The sequence below is a fragment of the Macaca fascicularis genome, chromosome 17, assembly GCF_037993035.2.
Source record: "Macaca fascicularis isolate 582-1 chromosome 17, T2T-MFA8v1.1".
NCBI classification, from domain to species: Eukaryota; Metazoa; Chordata; class Mammalia; order Primates; family Cercopithecidae; genus Macaca; species Macaca fascicularis.
Genome location: NC_088391.1, coordinates 5,353,891 through 5,365,363, shown reverse-complemented (window position 1 = coordinate 5,365,363; position 11,473 = coordinate 5,353,891). Strand labels below are relative to the sequence as shown.

The 11,473-nt window shown below is 45.8% G+C and overlaps 1 long non-coding RNA gene across 1 annotated transcript; it reads right to left on the bottom strand.

The window, feature by feature from the left end:
• Nucleotides 1-1,370: 1,370 nt before the first annotated feature.
• LOC135968068 (uncharacterized) lies at nucleotides 1,371-6,525 on the bottom strand. The gene is made up of 2 exons (XR_010582513.2): nucleotides 6,360-6,525; nucleotides 1,371-4,851 (listed from the first exon to the last, which is right to left on the bottom strand). It is a non-coding gene; the product is annotated as an uncharacterized lncRNA (long non-coding RNA).
• Between the last annotated feature and the right edge of the window lie 4,948 nt (nucleotides 6,526-11,473).

Genomic DNA, 11,473 nt, shown 5'->3' with positions numbered 1-11,473 from the left:
AAGTGACCCATTCATGACTTACTTTGATGGGAACTGTTCAAAGAACGTGAAAGAGTCTAATGATTGGAGAAACAGAACAATTTGGTGGCACAAAAGTTTCTGGGTGCTGGACAGAATCCCATCTTTGTCATAGCTAGCTGCAGACTTTGGGCCATAACTTTTCTGACTTGGGGCTTAGAAGGCACCGCTGGAGTTGTGGCTCTCAGAGCTCTGATGGAGGACAGTTTGCCGTGTGGGGGGGCATGCAGGAGGAATGGCGTTGGTGGAAACCTGGAGGAATGGCATTGGTAGTAACCTGGAAGAACATCTGAAATGAGAGCACAGCCCCTCAATCCTCGTGAGCCTCCGAGTAGTGGCAGCAGCAAGTTTTGATGAACTAGGAAAGGATGAAAACAAAGGTGTTCTGATCGAGCTTCATGCTCCTAGTGTGATGAATTAAGCAACTTGGAGCCCAGGTATAAAGAACTCAGGGCAAGGCGTGGTGGCTCACAACCGTAATCCCAGCACTTTGGGCGGCCGAGGTGGATCACCTAAGGTCAGGAGTTTGAGACCAGCCTGGCCAACATGGCAAAACCCCGTCTCTACTAAAATTACAAAAATTAGCTGGGTGTGGTGGCGCATGCCTGTAATCCCAGCTACTCCGGAGGCTGAGTTAGGAGAATTGCTTGAACCTGGGGGACGGAGGTTGCAGTGATCTGTAGAGATCGCACCACTGCACTCTGGCCTGGGAGAGAGAGCGAGATTCCATCTCAAAAAACAAAACAAAACAAAACAAAAAACTCAGGAGGAAAGTAAACCCACCTCTGGTTATTGTCAGAGACACATGAAACCACAGCCAGCGATGTGCCCTCCACACGGGCAGCCTGGGCTTCCTGATTTGCTACTTTCTTCCCATCGGTAAGAGGTTAAACTCAGAGCGGTGAAGGCAGATGGGAAACAGGTGAAGTTATTAGCTGCCTACAGTGAGAAGCTACACCTGCTCTGCAATCAAAAACAAAACAATGCCCAGAAAGCTCACGAATGCCGTAACCAAAGGAAGCACTTTGTAACAGGCCCCTCCAGCCAGGACAGGAAAACCAATGGATGCTGGGACTAGCACAGGGGAGAGGTGCTCTTCCTTCTGGATCCAGAGGATAACATGAATGAGATCTGAATCCTGCTGAGTTTCTTAGCTGCCCTCTGCATGGGGACATGAAGACCAGTTGATGTTGATGGTATGGGGAAAAGTTGTTTGTGTTGAAGCAAATGTTGTGGGGTTGGGGAGATTACATTTGGAACAGTGAAAATAAATGTTATAATATTATAATTTCAACATATTATGTTTTAACGTGTTTCTATTTTTAAATGTTTAAAACATAAATGTATTTTAAAGTGTTATAATTTTCATTTTATTTATGGTAATATTTACTGAATAGAAATTATTGATTTGTATATATTTCCTCACTATACATTTTTAGTAGACTATTTTTTTAGAGTAGCTTTAAAGTCACAGCAAAATTGAGTTGAAGATACAGAGAGTTCCCATATACCTCCTGCCGCCCCATCCCACCAAACCTCCCCTTACTATCAACATCCCACAAGAAAATGGTACATTTGTTACAACCGATGAGCCTCCATGGACACATCATTATCCCCTAGAGTCCATAGTTAACGTCAGTTCATCCTTGGTATTGAACATTCTATGGGGCTGGACAAATGTACAATGACATGTAATCACCATTGTAGTACCATATAAGCAGTTTCACTATCCTAACAATCCTGGGCTCTACCTATTCGTTCGTTCCTTCCTCCCATTTAAAAAAAAATTTTTTTAATAGTTGTGACTTTTCCAGAGTATCATATAGTTGGAAATCATATATTATGCAGCTTTTTCAGATTGACTTCTTTCACTTAGTAATATGCATTTAAGGTTCCTCCATGTTTTTTCACGGCTTGATAGTTTAGTTCGTTTCTTTTTAGTCCTGAATAATATTCCATTGTCTGGAGGGACCACAATTTATTTGTCCATTCGCTTACTGAAGGACACCTTGGTTGCTTCCAAGTTTTAGCAGTTATGAATAGAGCTGCCACAAACATTTGTGTGCAAGTTTTTGTGTGGACATAAATGTATTGCTTTTAATTCATTGGGTAAATACTAAGAACTACAATTGCTGGATTGTATGATAAGAATATGTTTAGTCTTATAAGAAACTGTCCAATTGTCTCCCTACCTGGCTGTACCATTTTGCATTCCCACCAGCAATGAATGAGAGTTCCTGTTGCTCCACATCCTTGTCAGCATTTAGTGTTGTCAGTGTTCTGGACTTTAGCCATTCTAATAAATACGTAGTGGCATCTCACCATTGTTTTCATTTGCATTTCCTTGATGACATATGACATATGATGTGGAGTATCTTTTCATATGCCTCCGGAGTAGCTGAGACTACAGGTGTGCACCATCACGCCTGGCTAATTTTTGTATCTTTTTGTAGAGATGGGGTTTTGCCGTGTTTCCCAGGCTGGTCTTGAAATCCTGAGCTCAAGCACTCTGCCTACCTTGGCCTCCCAAAGTCCTGGGATTACAGGCGTGAACCAACTCACCTGGCCATAAATATTTGTTGACCGAATAAATGAATGAATGTGATTATCTGTTTGTCAATTAATTCAGTCTGTTTTGTATGGATTTTTTAAAGATTATATTTGTTTTCTTTATGAGATTGCACAATTTAAAGGCAGAGATCATGCCTCATATGAACTATGTCCATTCATATACTCATACATTGAACAAGTATTTATTGAGTGGCTACTATATGATTGCTGGGTACTGTGCAAGCCATAAAGGATACAGACAGATTTGATCCCTATTCCTGTGAAATTTTCAGCTCAGTCAGGAATGCAGACAACTAAATAAGGAATAAAATTAAATAGAGTGCGTATTTTACTAGGAGATGACTATGTGAATTCTCTAAGATTAACATAGTGCCTGACACATAATTGTTTTTGAGTCAAATGGTTCTTCAATATGAGCTCTATTGATACTGATGTCATATTACTACTGAGAGATTATAAAGAAATTAATTTCATGCTTGTTTTCACAATTGTTTCCAGTTCAACTTCAAAATTAAAATGGAAGTAAAAAATGTTATTCTAGTGACACACTTACACCAAGCTAATATAAATCTTACATCAGCTTAAGTAGTAATAAGATTCAAGCATCTTTTGTCTCCAGAAGACATTGTTATGTGTTAACCGCCCAAGAACAAGCCCTTGTTCTCAGCTCAGCGAATGACTCCACCCACAGTGAAGTACTACGTCTCTCCTTGAACTCCAACCCAGTTCATCTCTCCAAGCTCAACTGCGTTCTCCTCTTCTCTGCCTAGAATCTCCCTTGTTGTGGATTTCAGACCTTGAGTGTGCAGCTCCCCATCTGGACTCTCGTGAAGGTCATGGTAAACAACACACAGAGCATCCCTTTGTCATGGGCTCAGCTGACGCGTCTCCCTCCCTCACCGCTGCCCCGCCAGCCTCTAGCAGCACATCTGCGGTGGACAATGAGTCTCATTTCACATTTTGGCTCTGCGGTAGGCATCATCATGGGGACGGAATACACACCATAGGATAATAAACAAGGGACTGTTCAAGAACAAATATCAAAATAAAGACAAAAGGAAAGAGGAGCTGTTTGTCTCTCTGTTCCTCTAGTTTCCCAGCATTTCTTCACAGGCTTCATGAAAACCTCCAGTTCCGTCTACTGTAATGTTTCCCACCTTCAAAGGCTTCTCTGAAGAGAGACTGTAGTGTTTGGGATAAAATTTGCTTTCTCCGGCATGTCTGTCCTGTTGAGCTTTATCCAATGTCCAGGACAAGAGACAGCAGTGTACAGGAAGGACATTGCTGCTGGGGTCACCAGCAGGAGGAGCCTAGAGTGGCAGGGGAGGCTGGAGTGGAGTCCGAGCAGCGCCATGGCCCCTGCTGCCTGCTGTTGGAGGAGTCCAGTGTTGTGGGGTGACGCTTGGGAGTCAAGTGTTACGGGATGGTGATGGGGAGTCCAGCAAGAGAGAGAAGGGAGAAGAGTCAAAGGGTGCTCCCGGGGGGTCCTCCCAAAGCACTGCCTCTCATGTGGGCAACTCTCTTCTCCTCCCCACCCACAGGGCTCCTGGAAGGTCTCCTGCAGAGCCTGCCTTTCCCTGAGTTGGTCCCTTATCACCTTATTCACCTGAGTCTTAGGGACTCAGAGCGCAAGGTATGCACCTTGAGCATGTCACCAAACCACGGCACTCACTCTGCCTCCGTGTTCGTGGGGTGCACACAGAAAGGTCCACAAAAGCCACGTGTTTGCTCAGACAGAGGTCCCACAAACAGGGCTTGTGTGCTGTATTTTCTTTCTTTTTTTAGAGACGGGGTCTCACTCCAGTGACCCTCCTGCCTCAGCCTCCCAAAGCACCGATAGTACAGGTGTGAGCCACCATGCCTGGCCCTGTGTACTGTATTTTCTTTTCCACATACACAGTAATACTATTTACTTTTTAATTAGTAGAATAACCAGCTCCTCCCGGTTTGCCAAGGGCTTTCCTGATTTTGAAGCTGAAAGTCCCGTATCTTGGGAAATCCCGCCGTTTCAGCAAATTAAGATGGTTGGTCACATCTTGTCAAGGAAATTTGTAAATTACAAACTTACTTTCAGGAAAATTGGTAAAATGTCCGTATGTCCTCTCTAGGTAGGGTCTGTGTTTTGCTGATTTTTGCGTCCCCTGGCTGGAGCAGCCAGCCTTGGGCATGATAAATAGGTGTTCACCATTACCTTGAGAAGTTATTCCTCTCCGCTAGTAGAGGTGGAGCGTGCCGACTGTCCATGCACTCTCGGAGGTCGCTCTGAAATGAAAACCTTGCATTTAGTACGTAGCTGAGCTAGAGGTAAAGTGAGAGGCTATAGGACAGAGATTTCTCCTGCATAAAATAATCTGAGGGCCGGATGCAGTGGCCCTCACCTGTAATCCCAGCATTTTGGGAGGCCAAGGCCGGAGGATCACCTGAGGTCAGGAGTTCAAGACCAGCCTGGCCAACATGGTGAAACCCCATCTCTACTAAAATCACAAAAAATAGCCAGGCATGGTGGCGAATGCCTGTAACCCAGCTACTCGGGAGGCTGAGGCATGAGAATTGCTCGAACCTGGGAGGCAGAGGTTGCAGCGAGCAGAGATTGAGCGACGATCTCCAGCCTGGGCGACAGAGTGAGACTCCGTCTCAAAAAAAAAAAAGTAGCCTAATAGTTAGATTAACATTTAAAAGATTTGGTAAATAAATCAATAAACTCCAAAGGGGGTAAGAGTGACTTCGTTTCAGTTATTTGAAAAGGAGGTAGAAATATTTAATAAAGAACACTCTTGATGAGAAGAACGATGGAAGGATTCAACAGAATTACCCTTTAGCTTCTGGATTTTATAGGCTTTTCCAACATTATGAAGATGTATGTGTCTCAGGGAAATAACATGATATAGTTTGAAGGCTAATCAGTGAATTTTCCTCATTTGTAGAATGCGAGGCTAAAGGAGGGAGACAAGACTCGCTCTGCACTTCCCCAACCTCAGCCTCTTTAGGCGACATCTGTGTGGTAGCATTTATTATTCATGAGTGTTCTTTAAAACAAGAAAAATTTGAGGATCAGATAGGATCTTTCAGGGGTTGAGACTATTGGACATGACTTGTTTATGGCAGTGAGTAAAGCATGGTGAAATAGGAGTGTGATTGATTTTAAAGGCACTACAATTTTGCTTCGTTTTAAACATTGCATTTGGCTAAGGAAAATCAGTTCCTTTCCCAAGCTTTTAAAAAAGGATACAAAGATGTTGCCTGACTTACATATCACCAAAAAAAAAAAAAAAAAACCAGCACACATTATTTTTTCTCAGCACACATATGCCACAAAGTCACAATTATCTATTTATTCTAGGATTAGACATAGGGCTGCACCAAGAACAGATTAAAATGCTCTGACTTCATTAGTTTAATTAGGGAGTCCCAAATTAGATTTTTGCAGCTAAATTCTTTGGCCATGCAGGGTGAGCAGCTGTCGCCCAGACACTGGCCTCAAAGGTAGAGCTCCCAACGCCACAGTCTGCAGAGCGCTTGCTCCTCCCAGGCTGGCCTCGGTTGGCCACCGTTGGGGAAGCCCATGGGGCCACATCCTGCAGTCCCAGCTTGCAGGACCTATAGAACCGCTTCAAACAGTATTTCCAAGAGAGACCCCACTGACCTCTTCTGTTACTATTCAGACATACGTTAAGCTCCGCAGCAGGACTGGCTAGATCATATGCAGTGCCCAGCGAAAATAAAAATTCAGGGCTCCTTGTTCAAAAAGTATTAAGAATTTCAAAACTCACCAGCGGGGCATTAGCCAGCATGGGCCTGGTGCCACTGATGCCGCATGCCACGAAGCCGCCCTGCTTTGCGGTCTGAATTATGCGTGCGATCTGAGCTGGGGTTCTTTCTCTCCATCCCTCTCTCCTCTCAGGTTCTGCCATCCTCTTCTACACAGGAAGCCAGGCTGAGGTCGAGAGTCATCGTGTTCTGTACACAATGCATACATGGTGGATTATTTACCACGTGAGGGCCTCTTTATTTGTACATCATGATATAATTCCTAAAACTTCTATTCATGAAAGGAAATGTACTATTCCTGACTAAAAAATACGAAATGTTCTCCAGCCTAAGATTCAAATATTGTTGAGTGTCTCTGAGATCCTCAGCCAGGAAGACATAAATACTATTTATAGAGATCTGAAAGACTCACAATGCAGAACTATGGTCTGATTTAAAAACCTGAAAATGAACAAGTTCTAATCGTACAACAGAGATTTTGTAAAAGATCTTTCTCAGCAGCAGTATTCTGTTCCTTGGGCATCATAATGTCCAGTAAAGCAGAGAGAGAGACCCAGACGAGCAAGCTGGAGGTCATTTGGAACATTCGCAAGCCAGCTATTATGTCAGGGTGGCACCAAGTTCCAAACAAATTAAAGGTCTACAGAGCAGGGCTATCAACCAACCTCTTGATCACTCTGCTTAACCTTCTCCTTCTTGACCCTTAGCTGTGGGTTTTCTACAAGATGAGTCCTTTATCCCCTTTCCTTTCCTCCTCTCTGGTTCTTCATTATTTTTTCTCCGCAGTTGCACGCACTCCCATTGCTTTGACTGCTGCCTCTAAGGAGAAGGCTCAGAGAATTATTCCATTCTGGTTTTCCCCAGTGTTAGCTGTGCGTCTCCTTGTATCTGCTGGCCACCTCGACCCTCCTGTGCCAGATGTACCTGAAATTCAGTTGGAGAGAAATGAACAGCAACTCCCAACTCCCCTAGTCATTAAACTTTAGCATCCTTTAGTTCTCTTTTCTCTCCTCCATTCACCCTTCACGTTCAGCCAGGTAATTACAATGTGGCTCTATGCCCACAATGTTTCTAGAATCTACTCTTTCTTCCTGTCTAGCAGCAGATGGGCGACTGAGCTCCGTGCTCATGTCCCGGTTTGCCCCCTGTAATCTGCCTGCCTACAGACAATGATAAACTCCCTCCTGCCCCGAAACTTCAGTATTTCCCTCTGCCCACAGAATAAATCCTTTAATTGAGCATTTATAGCCTTCCTCAAACTAACCTTACTCTACCTCCAAGCTTCCCCTCCCAATAACGACTCATCTTACCCTCCAGCCCGAATCAGCATTCACACCTTTTGAGGACACTGCACACTTCCCTATCCCCAGCCATTCCTGTCCTGCCCCATAGGCCTCTGTGTCTTAGGAAGGCGTCCTCTTCACATTTGCTCACCCACACCAGGGAAGCACCCCTGGTTACCCCTGTCAGGAGTCATTGTCCTCGTTTGGAGGGTCTGAATCCCACTGAATTGTGCCTTTCAAATGCACTTGTTCCACCTGGTTATAGGCAAAATTTCTGTCCTGGATTCTGTAAGCTACTTGAGGATAGGGCTTGTGTCTTATTTTGCTTTCCTGAGCTCAGTAAATAGCTTTGAATATTAGTGACTAGATGCGGACGTGGTTATCACAGCTACCACATCCACCTATACAAGTGGCTCTATCAACATCGTGTTTAATGTTAACATCATGTTTAATGTCACTGACAACAAGGTCTGAGAATGTGGTCTGTTAACACGTCACCACCTCTTGCTGTCTCTGTTGCTACCACCTTAGCTGAAACCACCAGGAACCCTCCTCATTGGCCTCCCATGCCACCTTGCCCCAGATCTGATCTCCACATAGCAGCCAGGTGAGGTTCTTAAAACGTAAGCCAGTTCTCACCAGCCCATGTTTAGAACCTTCTAGAATTTCTGTAGAGAAAGATCTATAGAGAAAGGGCTCAGAATCCTAACCTCATAAAAAAAAGATGACTAGGCCGGGCGCGGTGGCTCAAGCCTGTAATCCCAGCACTTTGGGAGGCCGAGACGGGCAGATCACGAGGTCAGGAGATCGAGACCATCCTGGCGAACACGGTGAAACCCCGTCTCTACTAAAAAAATACAAAAAACTAGCCGGGCGAGGTGGCGGGCGCCTGTAGTCCCAGCTACACAGGAGGCTGAGGCAGGAGAATGGCGTGAACCCGGGAGGCGGAGCTTGCAGTGAGCTGAGATCCAGCCACTGCACTCCAGCCTGGGTGACAGAGCAAGACTCCGTCTCAAAAAAAAAAAAAAAAAAAAAAAAAAAAAAGATGACTAGAAGAATTGTTTCAATGCTGTATTTGTACACCAAATGCACAATGTCATTATACACTTAGAGGGTATAAAATCAGGGCTGCTTTGGGATTGCTAGTGGAGAAGCTAAAGTATTTCCCAAACCGCCTGAGCTGCTGGTACCTAGGTTCCAGCTGGAGCGTGTTCATGTGGGAAGAATCAGAAAGGAGATGGGGATCCCTGCATGTCTGGGTCCTGCCTTGGTTTGGAATCTACTAGACAGCCATTTCTCTCACGCCCTCTTCCACCCTAGCCACTGATCCCTTCCACACTCTCTGGGCCTGCCTTCTCCCTACTTCCCTGCAGGGCAGGCTGCAGGTCTAAATGGAGCCATAGCCCTTTCCTTCCAGGAGAACTTTCCTGTTGCTGTAAGGACAGAGAATTATTGCCTGGTTTCCTTGGGCTTCGTTCCTGCCTGAGAGCAGAGAGTGGGAGACACGGAAACATGCACTAGAGTGTCTGTTGTCTCCAGCCATCTGTGTACAAAGTGGGAGGACCAGAGGTTTGAACTCAGTGTGAATACAATGCTTCACAAGGGCATGAGAACAATTCTGCTTAGTCAGAATGACAAACATCATTTTCACAGGTGTAAGAAGAAATTGTCAGCATACAGGCCGGGCACCGTGGCTCACACCTGTAATCCCAGCACTTTGGGAGGCCGATCACCTGAGGTCAAGAGTTTGAGACCAGCATGGCCAACGTGGCAAAACCCCATCTCTACTAAAAATACAAAAATTAACTGGGTGTGGCAGCAGGCGCCTGTAATCCCAGCTACTCGGGAGGGTGAGGCAGGAGGACCACTTGAATCTGGGAGACGGAGGTTGCAGTGAGCCGAGATCCCGCCATTGCACTCCAGCCTTGGCAACAGAGCAAGACCCAGTAAAAAACAAAAAGGAAACAGAGGGAAAGAAAGAAAAAGGAAGGGAGGGACGGAAGGAGGGAGGGAGGGAGGGAGGGAAGGAGGTAGGGAGGGAGGGAGAGAGGGAGGGAGGGAGGGAGGGAGGGAGGGAGGGAGAGAGAAGGAGGGAGGGAGGAAGGAAGGAAGGAAGGAAGGAAGGAAGGAAGGAAGGAAGGAAGGAAGGAAGGAAGAAAGGAAGGAATTGCCCTCATATACAGAGCCAATCTCTTATAAAAATTTTTTAAAAATGAAAGAATAGTGTCTGCGTGGACCACCTACAAGAAACTTCTTGCACATTAGTAACAGGGAGTTATTCTGGTGCTTCATGTTATTGGAGGCAGGAGGGGAAGAAAGAAGCTTATTCAAGGACAACCCACCTGCAATCTCCTTGTCTGTTCTCAGAGGAGCTGTGAATAGCTGCTGTGCTTCTGAGACCTCGGAAAGATGTGTGCATGTCTATGAAATTTCAGGGATATCGCTTCAGATGGAAATATTAGGAGCCCTTCCCGGTCCTCATGAATTCACGTCTGTCAGCTGCAGGAAGTCAGCAGTGGGGTGATGGTTTCGGATTGATTAGTCAGGAGCTAAATGTCTAACGGAGGTAGCGAGATGAGCACTTTCTGTGGGTAGCTCCCTGAGTTTTGCTAGTCTGCCAAAAGGGGAACCATCTGTATTGGAAAGTGCAGTTCGTGGTGCAGGTACTTGCTGAAGGTGAGTTGGGGATCTGTAGGGTAGCCCGAAACCAGCACTTGTACCCATCGCGCACTCGCAGGCCACAGGGTCCTCACCCACCCTCCTGGTGCCTTCTGTGCCCTTATAGAAATCCTGCCGGTGTGTCACGGAGGCAGTCTACCAACAGGACGAGGAGAAGTCAGAACACCGAGATCTGCCTTTTACAAACGCCCAGCTTCCACTCTGAGGTGGTAGCTACCAGTGCAGGGTAAGGAGGGCAGGAGCACCCATTCGCAGGTGTGCCGCCCGCGCCTGGAGGGAAAAGGAAACCGCGGCTGACTTTCCCACACTGGCTGCTGCCCGCTTTTTGATTTTAAAAAATTTTTCCGAATAGTAAAATTTCCATTTTCCCAGGTACCTGGGCTCCAAATATGTGTTATCTTTGTGTAATCTCTGAAGACTTGGTAAAGAGAGCAAATTCGCCGGGCACGGTGGCTCAAGCCTGTAATCCCAGCACTTTGGGAGGCCGAGACGGGCGGATCACGAGGTCAGGAGATCAAGGCCATCCTGGCTAAAACGGTGAAACCCCGTCTCTACTAAAAAATACAAAAAACTAGCCGGGCGAGGTGGCGGGCGCCTGTAGTCCCAGCTACTCGGGAGGCTGAGGCGGGAGAATGGCGTAAACCCGGGAGGTGGAGCTCGCAGTGAGCTGAGATCCGGCCACTGTACTCCAGCCTGGGTGACAGAGCGAGACTCCGTCACAAAAAAAAAAAAAAAAAAAAAAAAAAGAGCAAATTCATGTAGAAGAATACAAATCATCCAGTGTCCTATTCCAGAGCTGGCCACTGCTACCGTTGATTACATTTCCCTTGATGCACATTGTTTGACATGGGTGACGCTATCCCGGGGGGAGTTTCAAGACTGTGTGTTGCTTTTTCCTTGCTCAGAAGGGAGTGGGGAGAAATGTCATCATAAGCATTTTCCCATGTCATGAAAAAATTCTTCATACAATAATGCGAGGGGAAATGTATATTATTAGCAACTGATATGAGAATTCCTTTTAGGGGAAAACTTGCCTTTTTAAAGAAAAAGGCTCTGAGGAGGAGTGTGGGGAATCATTTGTCAGTTGCTCGAGGGAGTAGAGGAAACAAGAATGAGTGAGAGACAGTGCCCGCCCCGTCCAGGAGCCGCACAAG